Consider the following 20,450-nt stretch of genomic DNA (forward strand, 5'->3'; position numbering starts at 1 on the left):
AGCAAAAGACCTGAATGAAATGGTGATAAGCAATATGCCTGACGAAGAGTTCGAAGTCATAGTCCTCAAAATAATCATTGGACTTGAGGGGAAAAAATTAACAAATTCAGTGAAAACATCAACAAAAATATACATAAAATATAAAAAAGGACCTGTTAGAACTGAAGAATTCAACAACTAAAATAAAGAATGTACTAGGAGAAAACAACAGATTCCAGGATGCAGAAGAAAGGATTAGCAGTCTTGGAGACAGGATTATGGAAAGGAATCAAACTGAACAAAAAGAAAAATGAATAACAAAAAGTGAGAATAGGTTAAAGGATCCCTGCAACATCAATGTAATAATATTCACATTATACGAATCCCAGAAGTGAGAAAGAGGCAGAAAATTTATTTGAAAAAATAATAGCTGAATACTTCCCTAATCTGAAAAAGGAAATAGGCATCCAGGTCCAGGAAGCACAGAAAGCCCCTACTATGAACCTAAGAGGTCCACACTAGAACACATAATAATTAAAATGGAAGAAAGTAATGATAGAACTTAAAAGCAGCAAGAGAACACAGTTACATACAAGGGAAACCCTATAAGGCTATCAGGTGACTTCTCAGCAGAAACTTTGCAGGCTAGATGGGAGTGGCATACATATTCAAAGTGCTAAAAGGAAAAAACCTACAGCCAAGAACATTGTACCTCACAAGATTATCATTCAGAATTGAAGGAGAGATAAAGAGTTCCCCACACAAAAATTAATGGAATTAATCACCACTAAATTATCCTTACAAAAAATGTTAAAGGGAATTCTTTAAGCAGAAGGACAGGCCTTCACTAGACAAAAATTACAAAAGAAAAATTTCATGGGTGAAAGCTACACACAGTAAAGGTAATAGATTAATCATTTGCAAAGCTAATATGAAGGTTAAAACACTTAAGTTATATAATCAATTATATTCTACAAAAGTTAGACAAGGGAGACATAAAATAAGAAAGACATAAAATGTGATATCATATACATAAAATGTGGAGAGGGGAATAAAAATCTAGTGCCTTTAAAATGTGTAAAATTTAAGTGACTGTGAACATACTATAGCCCACTAGCCACATAAGATGTTACATATGAACCTAATAGTAACCATAAATCAAAAACTTACAATAGATACACAAAAAATAAATAGGAAACCAAACTTAACACTACAGAAAGCCATCAAATCACAAAGGGAAGAGAGCAAAGGAAGAAAAAATAGAGAAAAACTACAAAAACAACCAGAAAACAACAAAAGAGCAGGAAAAACATAACTATCAACAATTACTGTAAATATAAATAGACTAAATGTTCCAATCAAAAGACATAGGGTGACTGAATGGATAAGAAAACAGCATCCATCTATATGCTGCTTATCAAATATTCACTTCAGACCTAAAGACAGAGACTGAAAGTGAAGTAACCGAAAAAGTCCATAAATAAAAGCCGGCGAAAAAAATAAAAGCTGGGGTAGCAATATTTATATCAGACAAAGTAGACATTAAAACAAAGACTCTATGGGGGTGCCTGGGTGTTTTGGTCGGTTGAGCATCTGACTCTTGTTTTTGGCTCAGGTCATGATCTCACAATTTGTGAGTTCGAGTCCCAGATCAGGCTCTGTGTTGGCAGTGTGGAGCCTGCCTCAGATCATCTGCCTCCCTCTCTCTACCCCTCCCCTGCTTGCACTCTCTCTCTCTCTCAAAAATAAATAAACATTAAAAAAAATAAAGCGGGGTGCCTGGGTGGCTCAGTCGGTAAAGTGCCCAACTTTGGCTCAGGTCATGTCCTCGCTGTTCACGAGTTTGAGCCCTGTGTCAGGCTCTGTGCTGACAGCTCGGAGCCTGGAGCCTGCTTCAGATTCCGTGTCTCCCTCTCTCTCTGCCCATCCTCTGCTCACACTGTCTCCCAAAAATGAATAAACGTTAAAATTTTTTTTAAATAATAAAGCAAATACTGTATCAAGAGGTAAAGAAAGGCATTACATAATGATAGAGGGGTCAATCCAACAAGAAAATATAACATTGTAAATATCTATGCACCAAACATAGAAGCACCTAAACACATGAAGCAAATAGTAACAGACACAAAGGCAAAAATTGACAGTAAATAAAATGACAGTAGGAGACTTTAATACCTCATTTACGTCAATGAACAGATTAGCCAGACAAAAAAATCAAAAAAGAAACACTGGCTTTAAATGACAAATTAGACCAGATGGACCTAACAGATACATACAGAATCTTCCATCCAAAAACAGAAGAGTTCATTCTTTTCAAGCACACATGGAACATTCTCCAGGAGAGATCATATTTTGGGTCACAAGACAGGTCTCAATAAGTTGATGAACACTGAAATCATACCAAGCATCTTTTCTGATCAAAATTATATAAAACTAGAAATAAATTACAAGGAAAAAAAAACTGGAAAAAACACAAACACATGGAGGCCAAACAACATGCTATTAATCAACTCACGGGTCCATAAAAAAATCAAAGGAAAAACAAAAGATACATGGAAACAAATGGAAATGAAAATACAATGGTCTAAAATCTATATGCATAGCAAAAGCAGTCCTAAAGGGGAAGTTTATAGTGATACAAGCCTACCTCAAGGAATAAAAAGAATATAGTATAAACAACCTAGCCTACACCTAAAAGAGATAGAAAAAAAAAAAAAAAAAAAAAAAAACAAGTTAAGCTCAAATCAAGTAGGAAAAAAAAAAGATTAGAGTGGAAATAAATGAAAGGGGAGACTAATCAAAAAGGATCAGTGAAATCAAGAACTAGTTCTTTGAAAAGAAAACCAAAATTGATAAAACCTTACAGCTAAGGCTCATCAAAAAAAGAAAAAGAAAAAAAAAAAAAAAGAAAGAACGCAAATAAAATAAAAAATGAAGGAGGAGGGGAGCCTGGGTGGCTCAGTCGGTTGAGCGTTCGACTTCAGCTCAGGTCACGATCTCGCGGTCCATGAGTTCGAGCCCCGCGTCGGGCTCTGGGCTGATGGCTCAGAGCCTGGAGCCTGCTTCCGATTCTGTGTCTCCCTCTCTCTCTGCCCCTCCCCCGTTCATGCTCTGTCTCTCTCTGTCTCAAAAATAAATAAATGTTTAAAAAAAATTTTTTTAAATGAAGGAGGAGAAATAGCCATCTATACCACAGAATTACAAAAAATTATGAAACTACTGCAAAAAATTATATGCCAACAAATTGGCAAACCTAAAAAAAAATGGGTAAATTTCTAGAAACTAACAATTCCCCAAAGCTGAATCAGGAAAAGATAGAAAAGTTGAACAGACTAATTACTAGTAATAAAATTGAATCAAGTAATCAAAAAACTCCCAACAAATAAAAGTCTAGGACCAGATGGCATCACAGATGAATTCCACCAAACATTAAAGAAGAGTTAATACCTATTTTTCTCAAACTATTACAAAAAAATAGAAGAGAAAGGAAAGCTTTTAACCTCATTGTATGAAGTCAGCATTACTCTGATACCAAAACAAGACAGAGATAGTACAAAAAAAAAAAAAAAAAAAAAAAAAAAAAACTATAGGCCAATATCTCTGATGAGCATAGACTCAAAAACTCTCAACAAAATATTAGCAAACCCAATTCAATGATACATTAAAAGATTCACTCACCATAATCAAGTGAGATTTATTCTAGGGATGCAAGGGTAGCTCAATATTTGCAAATCAATCAATATAGTACATCACATTAACAAGAGGAAGTATAAAAACTATATGATTATCTCAATTGATACTGAAAAAGTATTTGACAAAATACAACATCCATTAGTGATAAACACCCTCAACAAACTGGGTTTACAGAAACATCTCAATAAAGTCCACATCTGAAAAACTTAATGCTAAAATCATACTCAGTGGTGAAAAACTGACAGCCTTCTCTCTAAGTCAGGAATAAGACAGGGATGTCCACCACTTTTATCCAACATAATACTGGAAGTCCTTGCCACAACAATCAGACAAGAAAATGAAAAAAAAAAAAAAAAGGCAGCCAAATTGGCAAGGAAGAAGTAAAATTGTCACTAGCTGCAGATAGTGACATGACACTATACATAAAAAACCCTAAAGACTCTACCAAAAAACTATTAGAAGTAATAAATGAATTCAGTAAAGTTGATGGATACAAAATTAATACACAAATCTATTGTGTTTGTATACACTAATAATGAACTATTGGAAAGTGAAATTAAGAAAGCAATCCCATTTGCAGTTGCTCAAAAAGAATAAAATACGTAGGAATAAATTTAACCAAAGGGGTAAAAAAGACCTATACTCTGAAAACTAGAAGACATTGATAAAAGAAATCAAAGACAACATAAACAAATAAAAAACGTATCATGCTTATGTATTGGAAGAATTAATACTGTTAAATGTCCATCCTACCCGAAGCAATCTATAGATTCAATGCAATCCCTATCAAAATACACCTTTCAGAGAAGTAGCATCTTTCACAGAACTGAAATATACAATACTAAAATTTGTATGAAAACACAAAAGACCTCGAATAGCCAAAGCAATCTTGAGAAAGAAAAACAAAGCTGGATGCATCACAATTCTAGATTTGAAGATATATTAGAAAGCTGTAGTAATCAAAACAGCATGGTACTGGCACAAAAACAGACTTCTAGATAAATGGAATATGATAACCTAGAAATAAACCCACACCTGTATGGCCAATTAATCCATGATAAAGGAGCCAAATATATACAATGGGGAAAAGACAGTCTTTTCAACAAATGGTATTGAAAAAACTAGAAAGCTACATGAAAAAGAATGAAACTGGACCACATTGTTGCAACATACACAAAAATAAACCAAAAATGGATTAAGAACCTAATTGTGAGACTTGAAAACATAAAACTCGTAAAAAAAACAAAAAAAACAAAAAACAAAAAAACAAAAAAACAAAGGCAGTGATCTCTTGGGCATTGGCCTTGGCAACATAGTTATGGATATGTCTTCTCAGGAAAGAGAAACAAAAGCAAAAGTAAACTATAAGGACTACCTCCATATAAAAAGCTTTTGCACAGCAAATGAAATCATCAACAAAACAAAAGGCTACCTAATGAATAGGAGAAAATATTTGCAAATGATACATTTGATTAGGATGTATCCTAATATATATAAATATATATCCAAAATATAAAAAGAACTTATACAATTCAACATCCCCCCCAAAATAAAAAATGGGACAAAAAATGGTAACCACCCTTATTGTCATGAGCATGAGTAACATATGAAATTGTCAATTCAATATGTTTCACTGCTGAAACTAATATATCATTGTGTATCAATTATCCCTCAGTAAAAAATTTTAAAGAAAAAATTATCAGGGACCCCTGAGTGTCTCAGTCAGTAGAGCATCCAACTCTTGATTTTGGCTCAGCTCTTCATCTCACAGTTTTTGAGACCGAACCCTGCCTTGGGCTCTGCACTATGAGCTGCTTGAGATTCTCTCTCCCTCTTTCTCTGCCTCTCCTCCCCAATAAATAAATAAACATGAAAAAAAACTGAAAAAGAAAAATGATCAGGAGATATGAGACAAGTGCAAAACTGCCAATAGAAAACAAAAGTTGTTCAACCTCATTTGTCTCCAGTAAATACAAATTATAACAGTGAGATATCATTTCACATTTTCAGATTGGCAAACATTTACAAACATGTAAGAAAATGACAACTCATATTTAAGATAAGAGTGTAAATCAGTACAACTTTTGAGAGCAATTTGGTGATACCTAGTAAGCTGAAGACGCTCATGCCCTTCACTCTCATATTCTGCCATTGTCATTGACACTAGAAATAACCTTGCATAGTGAGCCCAAGTAGATTTGTATACATATACAGATTTTATTATTGTTTGTGCTATCAATTGGCTAGTATGGATGGGTATGGTTTTACTACATCAAGAATTAACTTTTATTGGCACCTGGGTGCCTCAGTCAGTTGAATCCAAATCTTGATTTTGGCTCAGGTCATGATCTCATAGTGTATGAGATTAAGCCCTGTGGCAGGATCTGTGCTGACAGCATGGAGCCTGCTTGAGAGTCTCTCTCTCCCTCTTTCTGCCCCTCTTCTGCTCACACACTCTCTCTCTTTCAAAATAAATACATAAATGTTTATAAATATAAATATATAATATATAATATATAAATAAATATAACTATATATAATATATAAATATAAATATAATAAATATATTATTAATATAAATATATAAACTTAAAGAACTTTTAAAAACCTTATTAATTGCCTAGATCACCCGTTTTATTGTTTTCTCCTTCCTTTTGAGTTGGAGTGATCCAAATATTTTAATACACATGGAACCAATTCTCTACATATAAAAAAATGCTGACATAGCAAATATTTACAAATACCCTTTTGGGGGTCCACATTTCTATCATGTACTGAAATTAAGAATAAATGTTCTCTTATTCTGTTATGGCTTTGCACACTGCAGCCTCCCTGACACTTAAGTCTACTTAATCTCTACTCCATCACAAACTGTCAACCTGGTGGAGATAAAGTAAATATTCAGCAAATATTTAGCTAACTAAAACTGGCTTCAGTAGTGACATCAGCAAATGGCCAAAAAAGATGTCCCTTGCTCATATCCTCTCGCAACGATAATTTGGCATCCATCCACAGACAAAAGTACCTTATGAGAGATGTTAGATGCAACGCCACATGCCAAAGTACCCAGGAGAAGTACTCCCTGGCCCTGCATTGAGTAATAGGTATATCAACCTCAATCCTGGCTCCAGCCCCTCTTGACTGCACTCCAGGAGATCTGGGGAACACTGTCTCAGACAACCACCCACAAATGAGAGATCCTTTGTGAAGTCAAGTTTCTAGCAGAGAAGTTCTAGCACACCAGTAAAGCAAAATTATATAAGTTTGTAAGCACTGGGGAAGAGAAACAGTTCAACACATCACCCCTCTACCAAGGCAGCACAGTTCAATGCCAGAAGAGATTTTCTTGGCCCATGATTTCTCCTGCAAGGGAAAGTAAGAACATATGAGTAAGTGCCTAACTCTCCAGCTGTGCAGGAAACTGCCCAGGAGGCCCATTTCTTTCTTGTCACATCCAAAGTATTAAGTCATGAGTTGCATGACTTTGGGGTAGGGAGTAGCTGAAAGCAGTAGATAAGATTCTCACAGGGGATTAATGGGACATGGGGATCCTACTGTGTCACAGACTCCATCAAAAAGCCAACCCACAATCACTAGGCACACTTCACTAACAGATTTTGTCAGTTGGCCCATAGGCACCACCAGCAGTCTGCACATCTAACTCACACCCCAACCCTGTGGCTGATACCTTCAGTATATTCCCAATGACAGTGACAATTGAGCTTTGCAAGATGACTGGTGAGCACATGCAAAAACCTGTCCCCTAATCTTCAGGACCAGAAGACACCACACACTTGACCTTTAGCTCCACCCTTAGGAAAATGAGAGGGAGACTGTCAGCACCCAGATAGGTGCATTGCAGAGTTGATTTTTTTTTTAATGCTTGTTTTGAATTTCTACCACAAGAGGGAGCAAGAAACATGGATCAGATGTATCTAGAGAAGGTCTGAGAATGTTGCAGAATAACTAGAGGGTGGACAGAAGACATTTCTCTCCAGTCAGTCAGTAAAGACTGGAGGAAGTTATTGTTATTCAACGCAAAGGTAGCAACACAAGACTTCGAGGAACATGAAAAATCAAAGAAACATGACACGAGCAAGGACCATAATAATCTTTCAGTAACCAACTCCAAAAACATGAATATCTGCAATTTATGATAAAGAATTCAAAATAATTGTTTCAGGGAAGCACAGTGAGCTATAAGAAATACAGGAAGACTATTCAACAAAATCAGGAAAATAATACATGAACAAAATGAAAAGTTTAACGAAGAGTTAGAAATAATAAATAAGAACCAAACAAAAATTCTGAAGCTGAAGAATACAGTGAATGAAATGAAAAATGCAATAAGAAGAATCAACAGAAGAATGGATCAAGCAGAAGAAAGAGTCTGTGAATTAGAAGACAAGATCTTTTAAATTATTCCGCTGGAGAAGAACAAAGAAAAAAGAATGAGAAATAATGAAGAAGGCCTACATAATCTATAGGATACCAGCAAGATCAACAATTTGCTAATTATTTGGGTCCCAGAAGCAGAACAGAGGGGAAAGGGTGCTGAAAGCTTATTTAAGGAAATAATGACTGAGAACTTCCCAAATCTGGGGAGATATTTGGACATCCAAGTTTATGAAATGTATAGGTCACCAAACAAACTCAAATAAAGAACTCTTCTCCAAGACACATTATAGTAAAACTGTAAAAAAAATCAAAGAAAAAAATCTTAAAGGCAGCAGGGAAAAGAAGTTTGTAACTTACCATGGAACCCCCACTGGACTATTAGATTTCTCAGCAGAAATCTTATAGGCCATTACAGAGTAAATATGATATAGCCAAAATGCTGAAAGAAAAAAAAAAAACTGTCAACCAAGAATACTCTATCTGGAAAATTTGTCTTTCAGAAATGAAAGAGAAAAAAAGAAGATTCCATACAAACAAGGGAGTATGAGGGAGGCTGAGGGAGTCATCACCGATAGACGTATTTTATAAGAAATCCTGAAGTGAGTTCTTTGAGTTGAAAGAACAGCAAGTATTAACATGAAAACATATGAAAATATAAACAAATTGATCAAAATAAGCACACAGTCAAATTCAGAGTATTCTAATACCATAATATTAGATATTAATATGCTCATATGGTAGCCCATTAACCACTTAACTCTAGTATAAAGGTTAAAGGACAGTTAAACAACTATAGTTAAAATAATTCATTAATAAACACATAATATAAAAAAAGATAAACCTAACATCAAACACTTTAAAAGAGGGGACTAAATGGTGAGTTTTTGTATGCGATCAAAGTTATCAGCTGAAAATAGATTGTTTTTATACATAATGCTTTATGTAAGCTTCACAGCAACCACAGAACAAAAAACCTACACTAAATACACAAAAGATAAAGAGAAGGAAATCAAAGCATCCCATTATGAAAAATCATTAATTATCAAAGGGGCACAGCTAGAGAAGAAGAATAGAACAAGGAAGCTACAGAAGAGCCAGATTAATAAAATGACATTAGTGTACTTACCAATAAGCAAGGACTTAAATTTAAATAGATTCAATTATCCAATCAAAAGTCATTGAATGGCTGGGTGGCTAAAAAAAATGAGACCCAAATAAACACTGCCTCCAAGAGGCTCACTTCAGATTTAGGAACACACACAGTCTCAAAGTGAAGTGATGGAAAAAGATCTTCCATGAAATGGAAACCAAAAGAGAGCAGTGTTAGCTATACTTATATAAGAAAAAAAAAAAAAAACAGACTTTAAGCTAGAAAGGGTAGACAAAGAAGGTCATTATGTAACAATAAAGCTGTCAATTCATCAAAAGGATACAATCATCATAAATATATATGCACCCAACATTAGGGTACCTAAATATATTAAGCAAATACTACAGATCTGAAGGGAGAAATTAACAATACAACAGTAGTTGAAGACTTCAATACCCTACTTCTGACAATGGATAATCCAGACAAAAAATAAATGTGAACACGGACTGGAATTATACTTTAGGCCAAATGGACCTAAAAGATATGTACAGAACACTGTATCCAAAAGCAGCAACATACACATTCTTCTCAAGTGTAGAAGAAGCAATTTCAGAGGTAGATCGTATGATGGGTTACAAAATATGTCTTAATAAATTTAATAAGATTGAAACCATACCAAGTATCTTTTCTGAACACAGTGGTCTGAGACTAGAAATAAATAGCAATAAAACTGAAAAATTAACAAACATGTGGAAATTAAAACAGCCCTGAACAATCAATGGGTTAAGAAGAAATCGAAGGGGAAATCTCAAATATATATATATATACACACACGTATATATATGTATATACATATATACGTGTGTGTATATAGATAGATAGATAGATAGATATACATATAAACAAATGAAAATGGAAACACAATACCAAAACTTGTAAGATTCAGCAAAGCAACTGAAACAGGGAAGTTTATAGCAATAAATGCCTACATTAAGAAAAAAAGAAAGATCGCAAATAAGCAATCTAACTTTACACCTCAAGGAACTAGAAAAAGAAGATCAAACTAAACCCAAATGTAGTAGAAGGAAAGAAATGAAAAAGAACACAGCAAAAATAAATGGAGACCATAAAACAATAGAAAAGGTCAAATGAAATTAAGAGCAGTTTTTTGAAAAGATAAAATAAACAAACTTTTCATTGACTAAGAAAAAAAGAATAAAATAAAGAAAATCAGAAATGAAAAAGGAGACATTACTGAAACCACAGATGAAAAAAAGGATTATAAGAGACTACTATGAATGATTACATGCCAACCAACTGGATAACCTCAGAGAAATGCACAAGTTTCTAGAAACATACAACCTACCAAGACTGAATTGTGAAAATAGAACAAACCAATATTGAGATTGAATCAATAACCAAAAATGTCTGAACAGAAAAAAAGTCCTGGGCCAAGTGGTTTCCCTGGTAAAGTCTACCAAACATTTAAAGAAAAATTAACACTAATTCTTCAAATTCTTCCAAAGAATTGAAGAGTAGGGAACACTTCCAAAATTATTTTACAACACCAGCATTACCCTGATACCAAAGTTAGATAAAAACACTAAAAAACAAACAAACAAAAGGCTAAAGGCCAACATCCCTGTTTAACATGATGCAAAAAGTTTCATGAAAATGTTAGAAAACTAAATTCAATAATACTTTAAAAGGACCGTACACCATGATCAACTGGGGTTCATCCTTCAAATACAAAATCGTTTCATTATTATATGAATACATAATGTAATACATCACATTAATAGAATAAAAGATAAAAAATCATGATCATCTCAATAGAAGCAGAAAAGGCATTTGACAAAATCCAACATCCTTTCATGGTAAAAACTCTCAACAAACTGGATATAGAAGAAATATACTTCAACATAATAAAGGCCATGTATAATAAGCCAACAGCCAACATCTTGCTCAAAAAGTTGAAAAAAAGTTGAAAGCTTTTCCTCCAACATCAAGACAAAAACAAAAGTGACCACTCTCACTATTATTAAACATGGTACTGAAAATCCCAGCCACACCAATCAAGCAAGAAAAAAAATAAATAAATAAAAGGCATCCAAATTGAAAAGTGGTAAAGTTGTCTCTGCTGCAAATGGTATGATCTTATATATAAAAAATCCTAACTATTCCACTTGCAGGATACAAAACCAGCATGCACAAATCACTAGCATTCCTATACATGAACAACAAAATATCTGAAAAATAAATGAATTGATCCCATTCACAATAGCATCAAAAACAATAAAATACTTAAAAATTTGAACAAGAACAATGACCTGTACACTGAAAACTAGAAGACATTGATGAAAAAAAAAAAATGAAGGCATAAATGAATAGGAAGATATCCCATGTTACGGATTAGAAGAATAAATATTGTTAACATGTTCATATCTACTCAAAGCCATCTGTCAGTTCAAAGACATTCCTAACAAAATTCTAGCAGCATTTTTCACAGAAATAGAAAAACAATCCAAAAATCTATATGGAATCACTTAGGGCTCCAGACAGCCAAAGCAATCCTAAGAATGATGACTGAAGCTGGGAGCATCACACTTTCTGATTTCAAATTGTATTACAAAACTATAATAATCCAGACAGTGTGACATTGGCGTAAAAACAGACACATAGATTAATGGAACAAAATCAAGAGCCCAGAAATAGACCCTCACATGTACAAACAACTAATATTTGACAAAAGAAGGCAAGAATACTCAATGGGGAAAGGACTCTTTCTTCAATAAATGGTATTGAGAAAACTGGATAATCACATACAGAAGAATGAAACTGGACCCCTATTTTATACCATTCACAAAAAATTAATTCAAAATGGATTAAAGACTTAAACATAATACCTGAACCTTTGAGAAGAAAACATAAGGAAAGCTCTTTGACATTGTCTTGGCAATAATTTTTCTGGATATGACACTAAAAGCACAAGTAACAAAAGCAAAAATAAATAAATGAGATTACATCAAACTAAAAAACTTCTGCATAACAAAAGAAACAACAAAATGAAAAGGCAACCTAATGAATAAAATGAGATATTTGCAAATTATATATTTGATAAAGGGTTATATTCAAATTATATAAAGAACTCATGTGATATTATTTACTGAACAGTTAAAAAAGCAAACAGGATTTAAAACTGTGCAAAATTAATGAACAATTTTTCCAAAGAAGACATAGAAATGGCCAAAAAGCACATGAAAAGATGTTCAACATCACTAATCATCAGGGAAATGGATATCAAAACCACAACATACAATCGCACACCTATTCGAACGGCTTTTATAAAAGAGAGAGTAAGAGAACAAGCAAGGATGGGAAGAAAAGGAAATCCTTGTGCACTATCAGTACGAATGTAAATTGGTACAGCCAGCATAAAAAAATAGTGTGGAGGTTTCTTTAAATATTAAAAATAGAACTGCATGATATAGTAATTTCACTTCTAGATATGTATCCAAAGGAAATGAAATCAGGATCCCAAAGATATATATGCACTCCCGTGTTCTCATGGCATTATTTTGTAATAGCCAATAAGGAAACAACCTAAGTGCCTACCTGTAGCTGAATGGATGAAGATGTGGTGTGTATATATTGGATATGTATACATTCATACATACATACACACATATAGTGGAATATTATTCAGCCATGAAACTGAAGAAAGTCCTGCCATATGACAACATGGATGGAACTTGAGGGTATTATGCTAAGTGAGTCACACAGAGAAAGACAAATACTGTATGATATCATTTATAAATGAAATCTTGAAAACATGAACTAATGGAAATAGAGAGTAGAATGGTGGTTGCCAGGGACTAGAGAAAATGGGGAGATATCCGTCAAAGGATCTAAACTTCCAGTAATACAATAAATAAGTTCTGGGGATCTAATGTACAACACAGGAATTATAATTGACAATACTGAATTATATACTTGAAAGAGACTAAGGGAGTAGGTCTTAATTGTTCTTATCACAAAAAAGAAATGGTAATTACGTGAAGGGTTAACTAACACTACTGTGGTAGTCATTTTGTAGTGTGTGTCAGATCATCACAATATACACTTTATTCTTTTTAATTTTAATTTTAATTTTTTATTCTTTTAGAGGGGGAAGGGACAGAGGGAGAGACAGAGAAAATATCTTAAGCAGGCTCCACACTCATTTTCAGAGCCCAATATGGGCTTTGATCCCACAACCCTGGGATCACGACCTCAGCCAAAATCAAGTCGGCTGCTGAATTGACTGAGCCACCCAGATGCTCCTACAATTTAAACTTACACAATATTTTATTTCAGTGATATCTCAATAGACCTGGAATTATAACTTTTAAAAAACTTGTTTGTGATCAAGGAGGCAAACACTTCTGTACATATGCTGCTATTAAAAAGTAAAATCAGGGGTGCCTGGATGGCTCAGTCTGTTGAGTGTCCGACTTCAGCTCAGGTCATGATCTCACGGTTCATGAGTTCGAGCCCCGCATCGGGCTCTATGCTGACAGCTCAGAGCCTGGAGCCTGCTTCCAATTCTGTGTCTCCCTCTCTCTAGGTCCCTCTCCCCCTCATGCTCTCTCTTTCTCTCAAAAATAAATAAATGTTAAAAAAATTTTTTTAAGTAAAATCATTATTATAAGCAAATATGGAAGAGTATATCATTATACAATAAAAGTATAATCTGTGTATTCATGCTTTTGTCAATAAGTCATATTAATTTGAAACTATAAAGAAAAGATCTTTTCTCTACAAAGTATTTATCAGTGCACCTGGGTGGCTCAGTCAGTTAGGCGTCTGACTTCAGCTCGGGTCATGATCTCGCAGTTCGTGGGTTTGAGCCCTGCATTGGGCTCTGTGCTAACAGCTCAGAGCCTAAAACCTGCTTTTGGATTCCATGTCTCCCTCTTTCTCTGTCACTCCCCCACTAGCACTCTGTCTCTCTCTCTCTCTCTAAAATAAATAAACACTTTTAAAAAAGTATTTATATATACTTTGATGCAGCAATCACTGTGTTCACTGAAGTCATCTTTAAGAATAGTAATTCCATTCTTTCAGAAAAATTAAGATTAAATTTAGGAGGATTATGTGACTAGAGAGGATTCACACAGGGGATTCATGGAATTTTATGAAACTCCCTTTCTAGGAGTCTCACTTTGTGGTTCTATCATTTCCAAGAGATAGGATAAAAAAGTTTGGTATTTCTTAATAAACTTGTCACCATACAAATTGTTACTAAAGTTTAAGGGCTATTTTTCTTCTATTTCTTTATTTTGGCTTCTCTGAACTATCTTATGATTTTAGAAATTGCATACACTTCTACCATACTATGAACAATGGTCATCTATATATATAATCAAGATGGAGAATTCTTCTGAGGAACTGAACTATTAAAAACCATAACGTGTTCACATCTAATTTCTCCTGGTATATTCACTACAGTAAGAAATACAACATTATTTGTAGAAAATAAATAGAAAAATACTTTATTGTATTGTGGCCACATGAATAATATATGATATTTTAACTGAGAAGTTACATTTCTTAAATCATTAACCTGTTGGTGGCTTGTTTTTTTTTTTGCTTTTTCTTTTTTTTAGTTCATGTCAATATGCAGTACATTTACTTCTCTGGGGATGTTTTGTTTTCTCTTTCGTGCTCTACAGGCCTCCATTTAAACCAAAGTTTACCAACAGACCCTTAGAGTTGTTTATCAAAAGCATCCATTTTTTATTAGTATTTGTGAGTAGTGCCCTTTAATGTAAAGTGAACAGAATACATATTAACCAAGTTATAGATCTTCATTCAGTGATTACATATATTTGTATATATGTATATATTTCCACATGCAATATATGAAATCTAAATGTGATATTTTTATTCCCATTTTACATAACTTTCATTCTAATACCAGTTTGAAATCATGTATTTTTAAATATTACATAAAGACTCAAAGGTTAGTTTAAAATTAACCGTTTCTCTATCTTGCCTTCCTCTCCCCAAAAAAGCAATGGGAAAAAGAAGGGTTAGCATTCATCACTAATGTTAAAGAGATACAAGACAAATGAATAAAACAAAGTGTGAAGAAAATGGCCAAACTAAAATGTGATATATTGATTAGAATCTCTTAAGATTTAGTCATTAATGCACCTGTATGGCTACATTTTCATATTTACCTAACAAAAAAATATTGGTCCCCCAAGAACTTGGAAAGAAATAAGGTTTTCATCAAGAATTAAAATTCAAGAGGAACACATAATAAGTCTTCTCGAAGAGGTAGGATGATTCTCAGGCAAGGTTTAAGTGACTTTATAATAATCTAATGGATAGTGTTACTATAGCACAAGGAAGAATGTGTAAATGCCAGGCTGGTTAATCTAGAAGCAAAGAGAAAAATAGAAGCCGTGCCCATCTGTAGTAGGTCATTTCCAAAATGGTCCCTGATAACTCCTGTGTCCTGGTATTCAAATCCTTACTTGATCCCTCCCATACTGTAACAGCAGTCATTGGTCAGAATGACTAATAGAAAATGGAAGCAATGATAGTATGTCTTCTCCAAGATTAATTTCTAAAAGACTGAGGTTTCTGTCTTGGTTGCGACATCTCTCTCAATTCCTTGAATCTGGGGAATTCATGTCATATGCAGCTCTATGGTGATAACTATGTGGTGAGGAACTGAAGCCCCCTTAAGCCAGTTAAGTGAACTGAAAAATAGATCCTCTAGCCCCATTCACATCCTCACAGAATGCAGCCTGGGCTGTATGCAGCTTGACCCCTGAGACTTTAAGTCAGGACCACTCACCAAAACCAATCCCCTATTTCTTGACCCTCAGCAAGTGTATGAGATAATAAATACGTTCATTGTTTCAAGCTGCTATGTTTTGGGAGTAACTTTTGTGCAGCTATGGATAACTAATACAACATCGAAGCACAGCAAGAGAGAGAGATTGGGCACTAAATTTTGATTTTCAGAATCACTAAGTTTTTCCCTTAATGAATATGAAAGCAAAGACTTTCCACCAAGAACTCCCAAGACATATCTGAGATGAATGACTCCATGTGACCTACTTGTATCCTGCAACTTAGCCTGCCGTTAAGCAATCCATGCATATAATTCCTCTTTTCCTGGTGGAATATTCACCACGCGACCCTCTAACTAACTTGAGTTACCAAGAAGTTCAACTACAAAGAGAAACTGCACTGATGATGCTGACATGAGCATTCAAATCACTAGGAAAGCTACTCTCCCTTCGAAGTTACGTTAGCAATCTGACTGGAAATATTTGCGTTGAAAGACCAGTCAATATGATTCTGCCATTGACAGAGTGCTATGAAACTTGGGATTCCTAGCCCACGACAACTGAGAGCCAAACTATCAAAGCACAAAAGTTGGTGTATTCACAAAAGTGGTATCTCCTTGAGGGGATAACCATAACCCTTCTGCAGATGACACTTCTCTCGAAACCAACATGGCTCTGTGAGAGTACCTTATGTCTTCGTAGCAACATGACAAAAGAAATTCCCTGTCTCTGAAATCAAGCACGAATTCCATGCAGGTTCCATGAGGAAAGGCATATTGTCTTATGCACTCATTGGTATATCCTTTGCCTGGCACAGCAGGTCCTCAATAAATATTTATTGAATAAACATAAACTTAAATACTAGTCAGACATTCTTCTGTGTTTCACACTCATTCCTCACAGAAGCCATTGTCTATCTTTCCTAATTTCCTCATATGTCCAAGAATGCAACATCTCCTATTATCAAATGACTTCTCTCCTAGTTCACCACTAAAATATATAAATTCTCAAAAGGGAAGATCTCTTAACTTCCTGCCACAAAATTTATACCAATTTGTATCAACATTAAGAATACTAACATTAAGAATACTAACATATCCTAAAGACCATTCCATATTCATACATACACATGCACCTCATTTGGTTAAACTGGTAGATTCTTGACTTGTTCCTAATTCTAGTGGAAAATTTTCTACTATGTCACTATTTGTCACAATACGGACTAGGCTTTGTGGATGTAATTGTAAAGGAATTGTATTTCCAGCTCTCTTCTACTGATAACTATTATCAAAAAATAGATGTTTCACAAATTATTTAACATTGGTTCTAGGTGTTAGAATAACATTCTAGTTAATAAATGTATAGGTCAAATGATATATATATTTTCTTTAATTATGAAAGATATTGCCCTACTACTCTCAAGAAAGTTCTACCACCTTACAATATTGCCACTATTCTATGGTAGTATCTATATACACACCTACTAGATATAAAGTTTTGGCCAATCTATTAAGGGAAAATTGGTTTTTGCATGCACTTTTTATTTTGTATACTGTCCAATTAAATGTGAGACTGACCACTCATTTTTGTATGTATAATCCATTTTGAATATTTTTCCAGTAAGATGCCTGTTTAAGGTTTCAAAAAAAATTGTTCTGTTCATCTAGTGTTTATTGATTGGTGTAAATTCATTTTATAAAACTAAATTTTTTAATTTTAATAATTCTTTGTCATTGCTATATGACACAAGTATATTATATCCCTTATTTTTTGCTAGTTTTATTACATATTTGAGATGTATAAACTTATATATGTAACATAAGTAAATTTATGAAAGCATAAACTTATAAAGTATATGAATAAAATGGGCAATTAACTTCATAATTACTTTGCATCTACCTGTGACATCTGTAAAACAATTGGGGAAAAATTGACTGCTGGGTTTTCCTATTCATTCAAGGTACATAGCCTTTCACTTCTTTTATATCTTACATTTATGCTCATGCCTGTTTGGATGGATACTATTGTCAATGTATCATTTTTTAAAAATTCTACATTCCAGTTTGGTTTTTAATTGATTTAATTTCTTGCTAAATTCACTGCCTAAATCTAGTGGTTTATATTTTTTTAGAATTTTTCTATTCTTCACATCATTCTCTGGGTGAATTATAGCTTTATTTCTTCTATTCTAAGCTTTATATCTTTCTTCTTGCTTCATTACAATGGCCATGATATGATATCTGGAATAATGATGAATAAACATGGTAAGTGCCAGTCTCTGACGAAAAAAATTTTAATATTTATAACCAATTAATATGCCATATACTCTATTTTTGTAGATACCTTTAAAGTAATTTTAAGTTTACTCTTTGCTTACAAATAACTTATTTTTTATCATTAAGAAATGTTATAATTTACCAAATGCTATTTCTACATCTATTGAAAAATTACACAATTTTCTTCCTTATTTTGTTACTGTGGGAAGTTATACTGGCTGATTTTAAAATGTTAAAGCAATCTCAAATTTCCTGTCTAACACCAAATTGTTCCCAAAGTCTCATCTTTTTATACATTGCTTGATGAATTTGACAATAATTTGCTTTGAATCATCACATCCTTGTTCATGAGAGTCATTAGTTTATAGATTTTTTTTTTGAAATTTCTGTCCAGTTTGTTATTAATCTATGCACTAACCAAGGTAGGAAAATTTCTTTTTCATTCTCTATTCTCCTTAACATTGTTTTACAAAAGTATCATAAGTTCAACAGTAAATCATTTAGACCTATTTTTTTTTTTTTATGCAGGGAAAGGTGTATGTATGTGAAGATTGTTAATCATGCATCCAATATATTTGGTAGATATAAGACTATTCAGATTTTCTATTTCCTCTTGTATTGGTTTTGGTGAATTTTGCTTTTAAAGGAAATTGTCCATTTAATTTATATTGTGAAATTCAGTAGCAGGTATGTGTTCATAATGTCAACTTTATTAACTTTTAAAATTCCTGCAAAAATTGTATTGTTTCCTTTTTCATTTCTGAACTTTGTACATTTTATTTTTTCCTTCTCTGGTCAGAGGTTTGATTCATTATTTAATGATTTCAACAATACCGCACTTTTGACTTGGTTGATTATCTCAATTATATGTTTACTTTTTATTATTTTTTTCTTACTTTATTATTTTATTAATTTAGATTACATTTGGTTTTTTTTCTAATTTCTTGAGATATGTATTAGAAATTGATTTTCAGGGGTGCCTGGGTGGCTCAGTCAGTTAAGCTATGGACTTCTGCTCAGGTCATGATCTCACAGTTTGTGAGTTTGAGCCCAGCATCTGCTGTTTGAGTTTTTGAACCTGCTTCAGATTCTCTGTTTCTCTCTCTCTCTCTCTCTCTCTCTCTCTCTCTCTGTCCCTCCTCCCCTGGCTCTCTCAAAATAAATAAGCATTTTTTAATTGATTTTCAGCCTTTATTTTTTCCTAATGGATGTACCAAATATATCATGTTTCTGCTTAGATGCAGAAAACCACAAGAGAACATCACTTCACACAGTGAGGAAAATCCAAATAATCCCCCAAATCATTTTTTTTTTTTTTTTTTTTTTTTTTTTTTTTTTTTTTTTTTTTTAGCCAGAGAGCTGAAGTCAAAAGGCAACCAGATGAACTGAATTTCAAAAAGGTGTGTACTCCTGAGGAGCTAGAGACACAAACTGTTTTACCTTTTAAACAGCACTGGAAGGGAGACGCGGCAGCCACAAGGGAGTAAGAAGAAAAGTAACAATTTCACAAACCCATCACTAGCTGGAAAAGCGTGGAATTCATGGAATTCATGGGAGCCCCAGACAGACACGGAGCCTGCACTCATTCAGATCGCTTTTCCCTGCCTCTAAACCCTGCGCTCCCGGGCGCAGAGCAAGACACCTCTGGAACTGTCTTTCCGGCCGGCGTAAAACCCCGCCCACTTCCTGGAGCCTGCTCTCGAAGGAAGCGAAAGCCTTCCGCTGCGCCGGGAGAAGCAGGGAGCGCTCTCACCGCTAGGGTTCCAGTAAATATCTACTGACTGATGGAGGGGTGGAAGCAAAAGGTGTCCGCCCCCTTGGGATGGAATGGCCAGGCTGTAGCTCTTGCTTTAGGTAAAGGGAAACCGCTGCTGAAAAGCCGAGAGGTTAAAGCTGCCTGCACTTACGTGGGAGACAGGAATGCCCACCTGCCCGCACCCAAAGCCCCGAACAGAGAAACAAACTGCAAGCCCTCTCACAACAGCCATCCAGGCCGAGGTATCTGCTGCTGCTGCTGCTGCTGCTGAGAGAGCAGTAAAGCGGCACCAACTCCCTCAGAAGGCAGGAAACCGGATTGAGCGCGGAATCGGAGTCGTGCACTGCTCTGATACAAAGCACAGGTGTGCTATCCCTGGGGGAGGCCAGGGAGCTCTCGCAAGCAGGCTT

At 34.4% G+C, this 20,450-nt stretch overlaps 1 long non-coding RNA gene across 1 annotated transcript in view; it reads right to left on the reverse strand.

Moving 5' to 3' along the window:
* The window catches only part of LOC125921247 (uncharacterized), a 156,080-nt gene extending 135,996 nt beyond the window's left edge, over nt 1–20,084 (reverse strand). Inside the window, exon 1 of the long non-coding RNA XR_007457353.1 lies at nt 19,725–20,084. This is a non-coding gene — a long non-coding RNA (uncharacterized LOC125921247). The remainder of the gene's footprint in view (nt 1–19,724) is intronic.
* Nucleotides 20,085–20,450: the final 366 nt, after the last annotated feature.

This window comes from Panthera uncia, chromosome C2 (genome assembly GCF_023721935.1).
Source record: "Panthera uncia isolate 11264 chromosome C2, Puncia_PCG_1.0, whole genome shotgun sequence".
Taxonomy (NCBI): domain Eukaryota; kingdom Metazoa; phylum Chordata; class Mammalia; order Carnivora; family Felidae; genus Panthera; species Panthera uncia.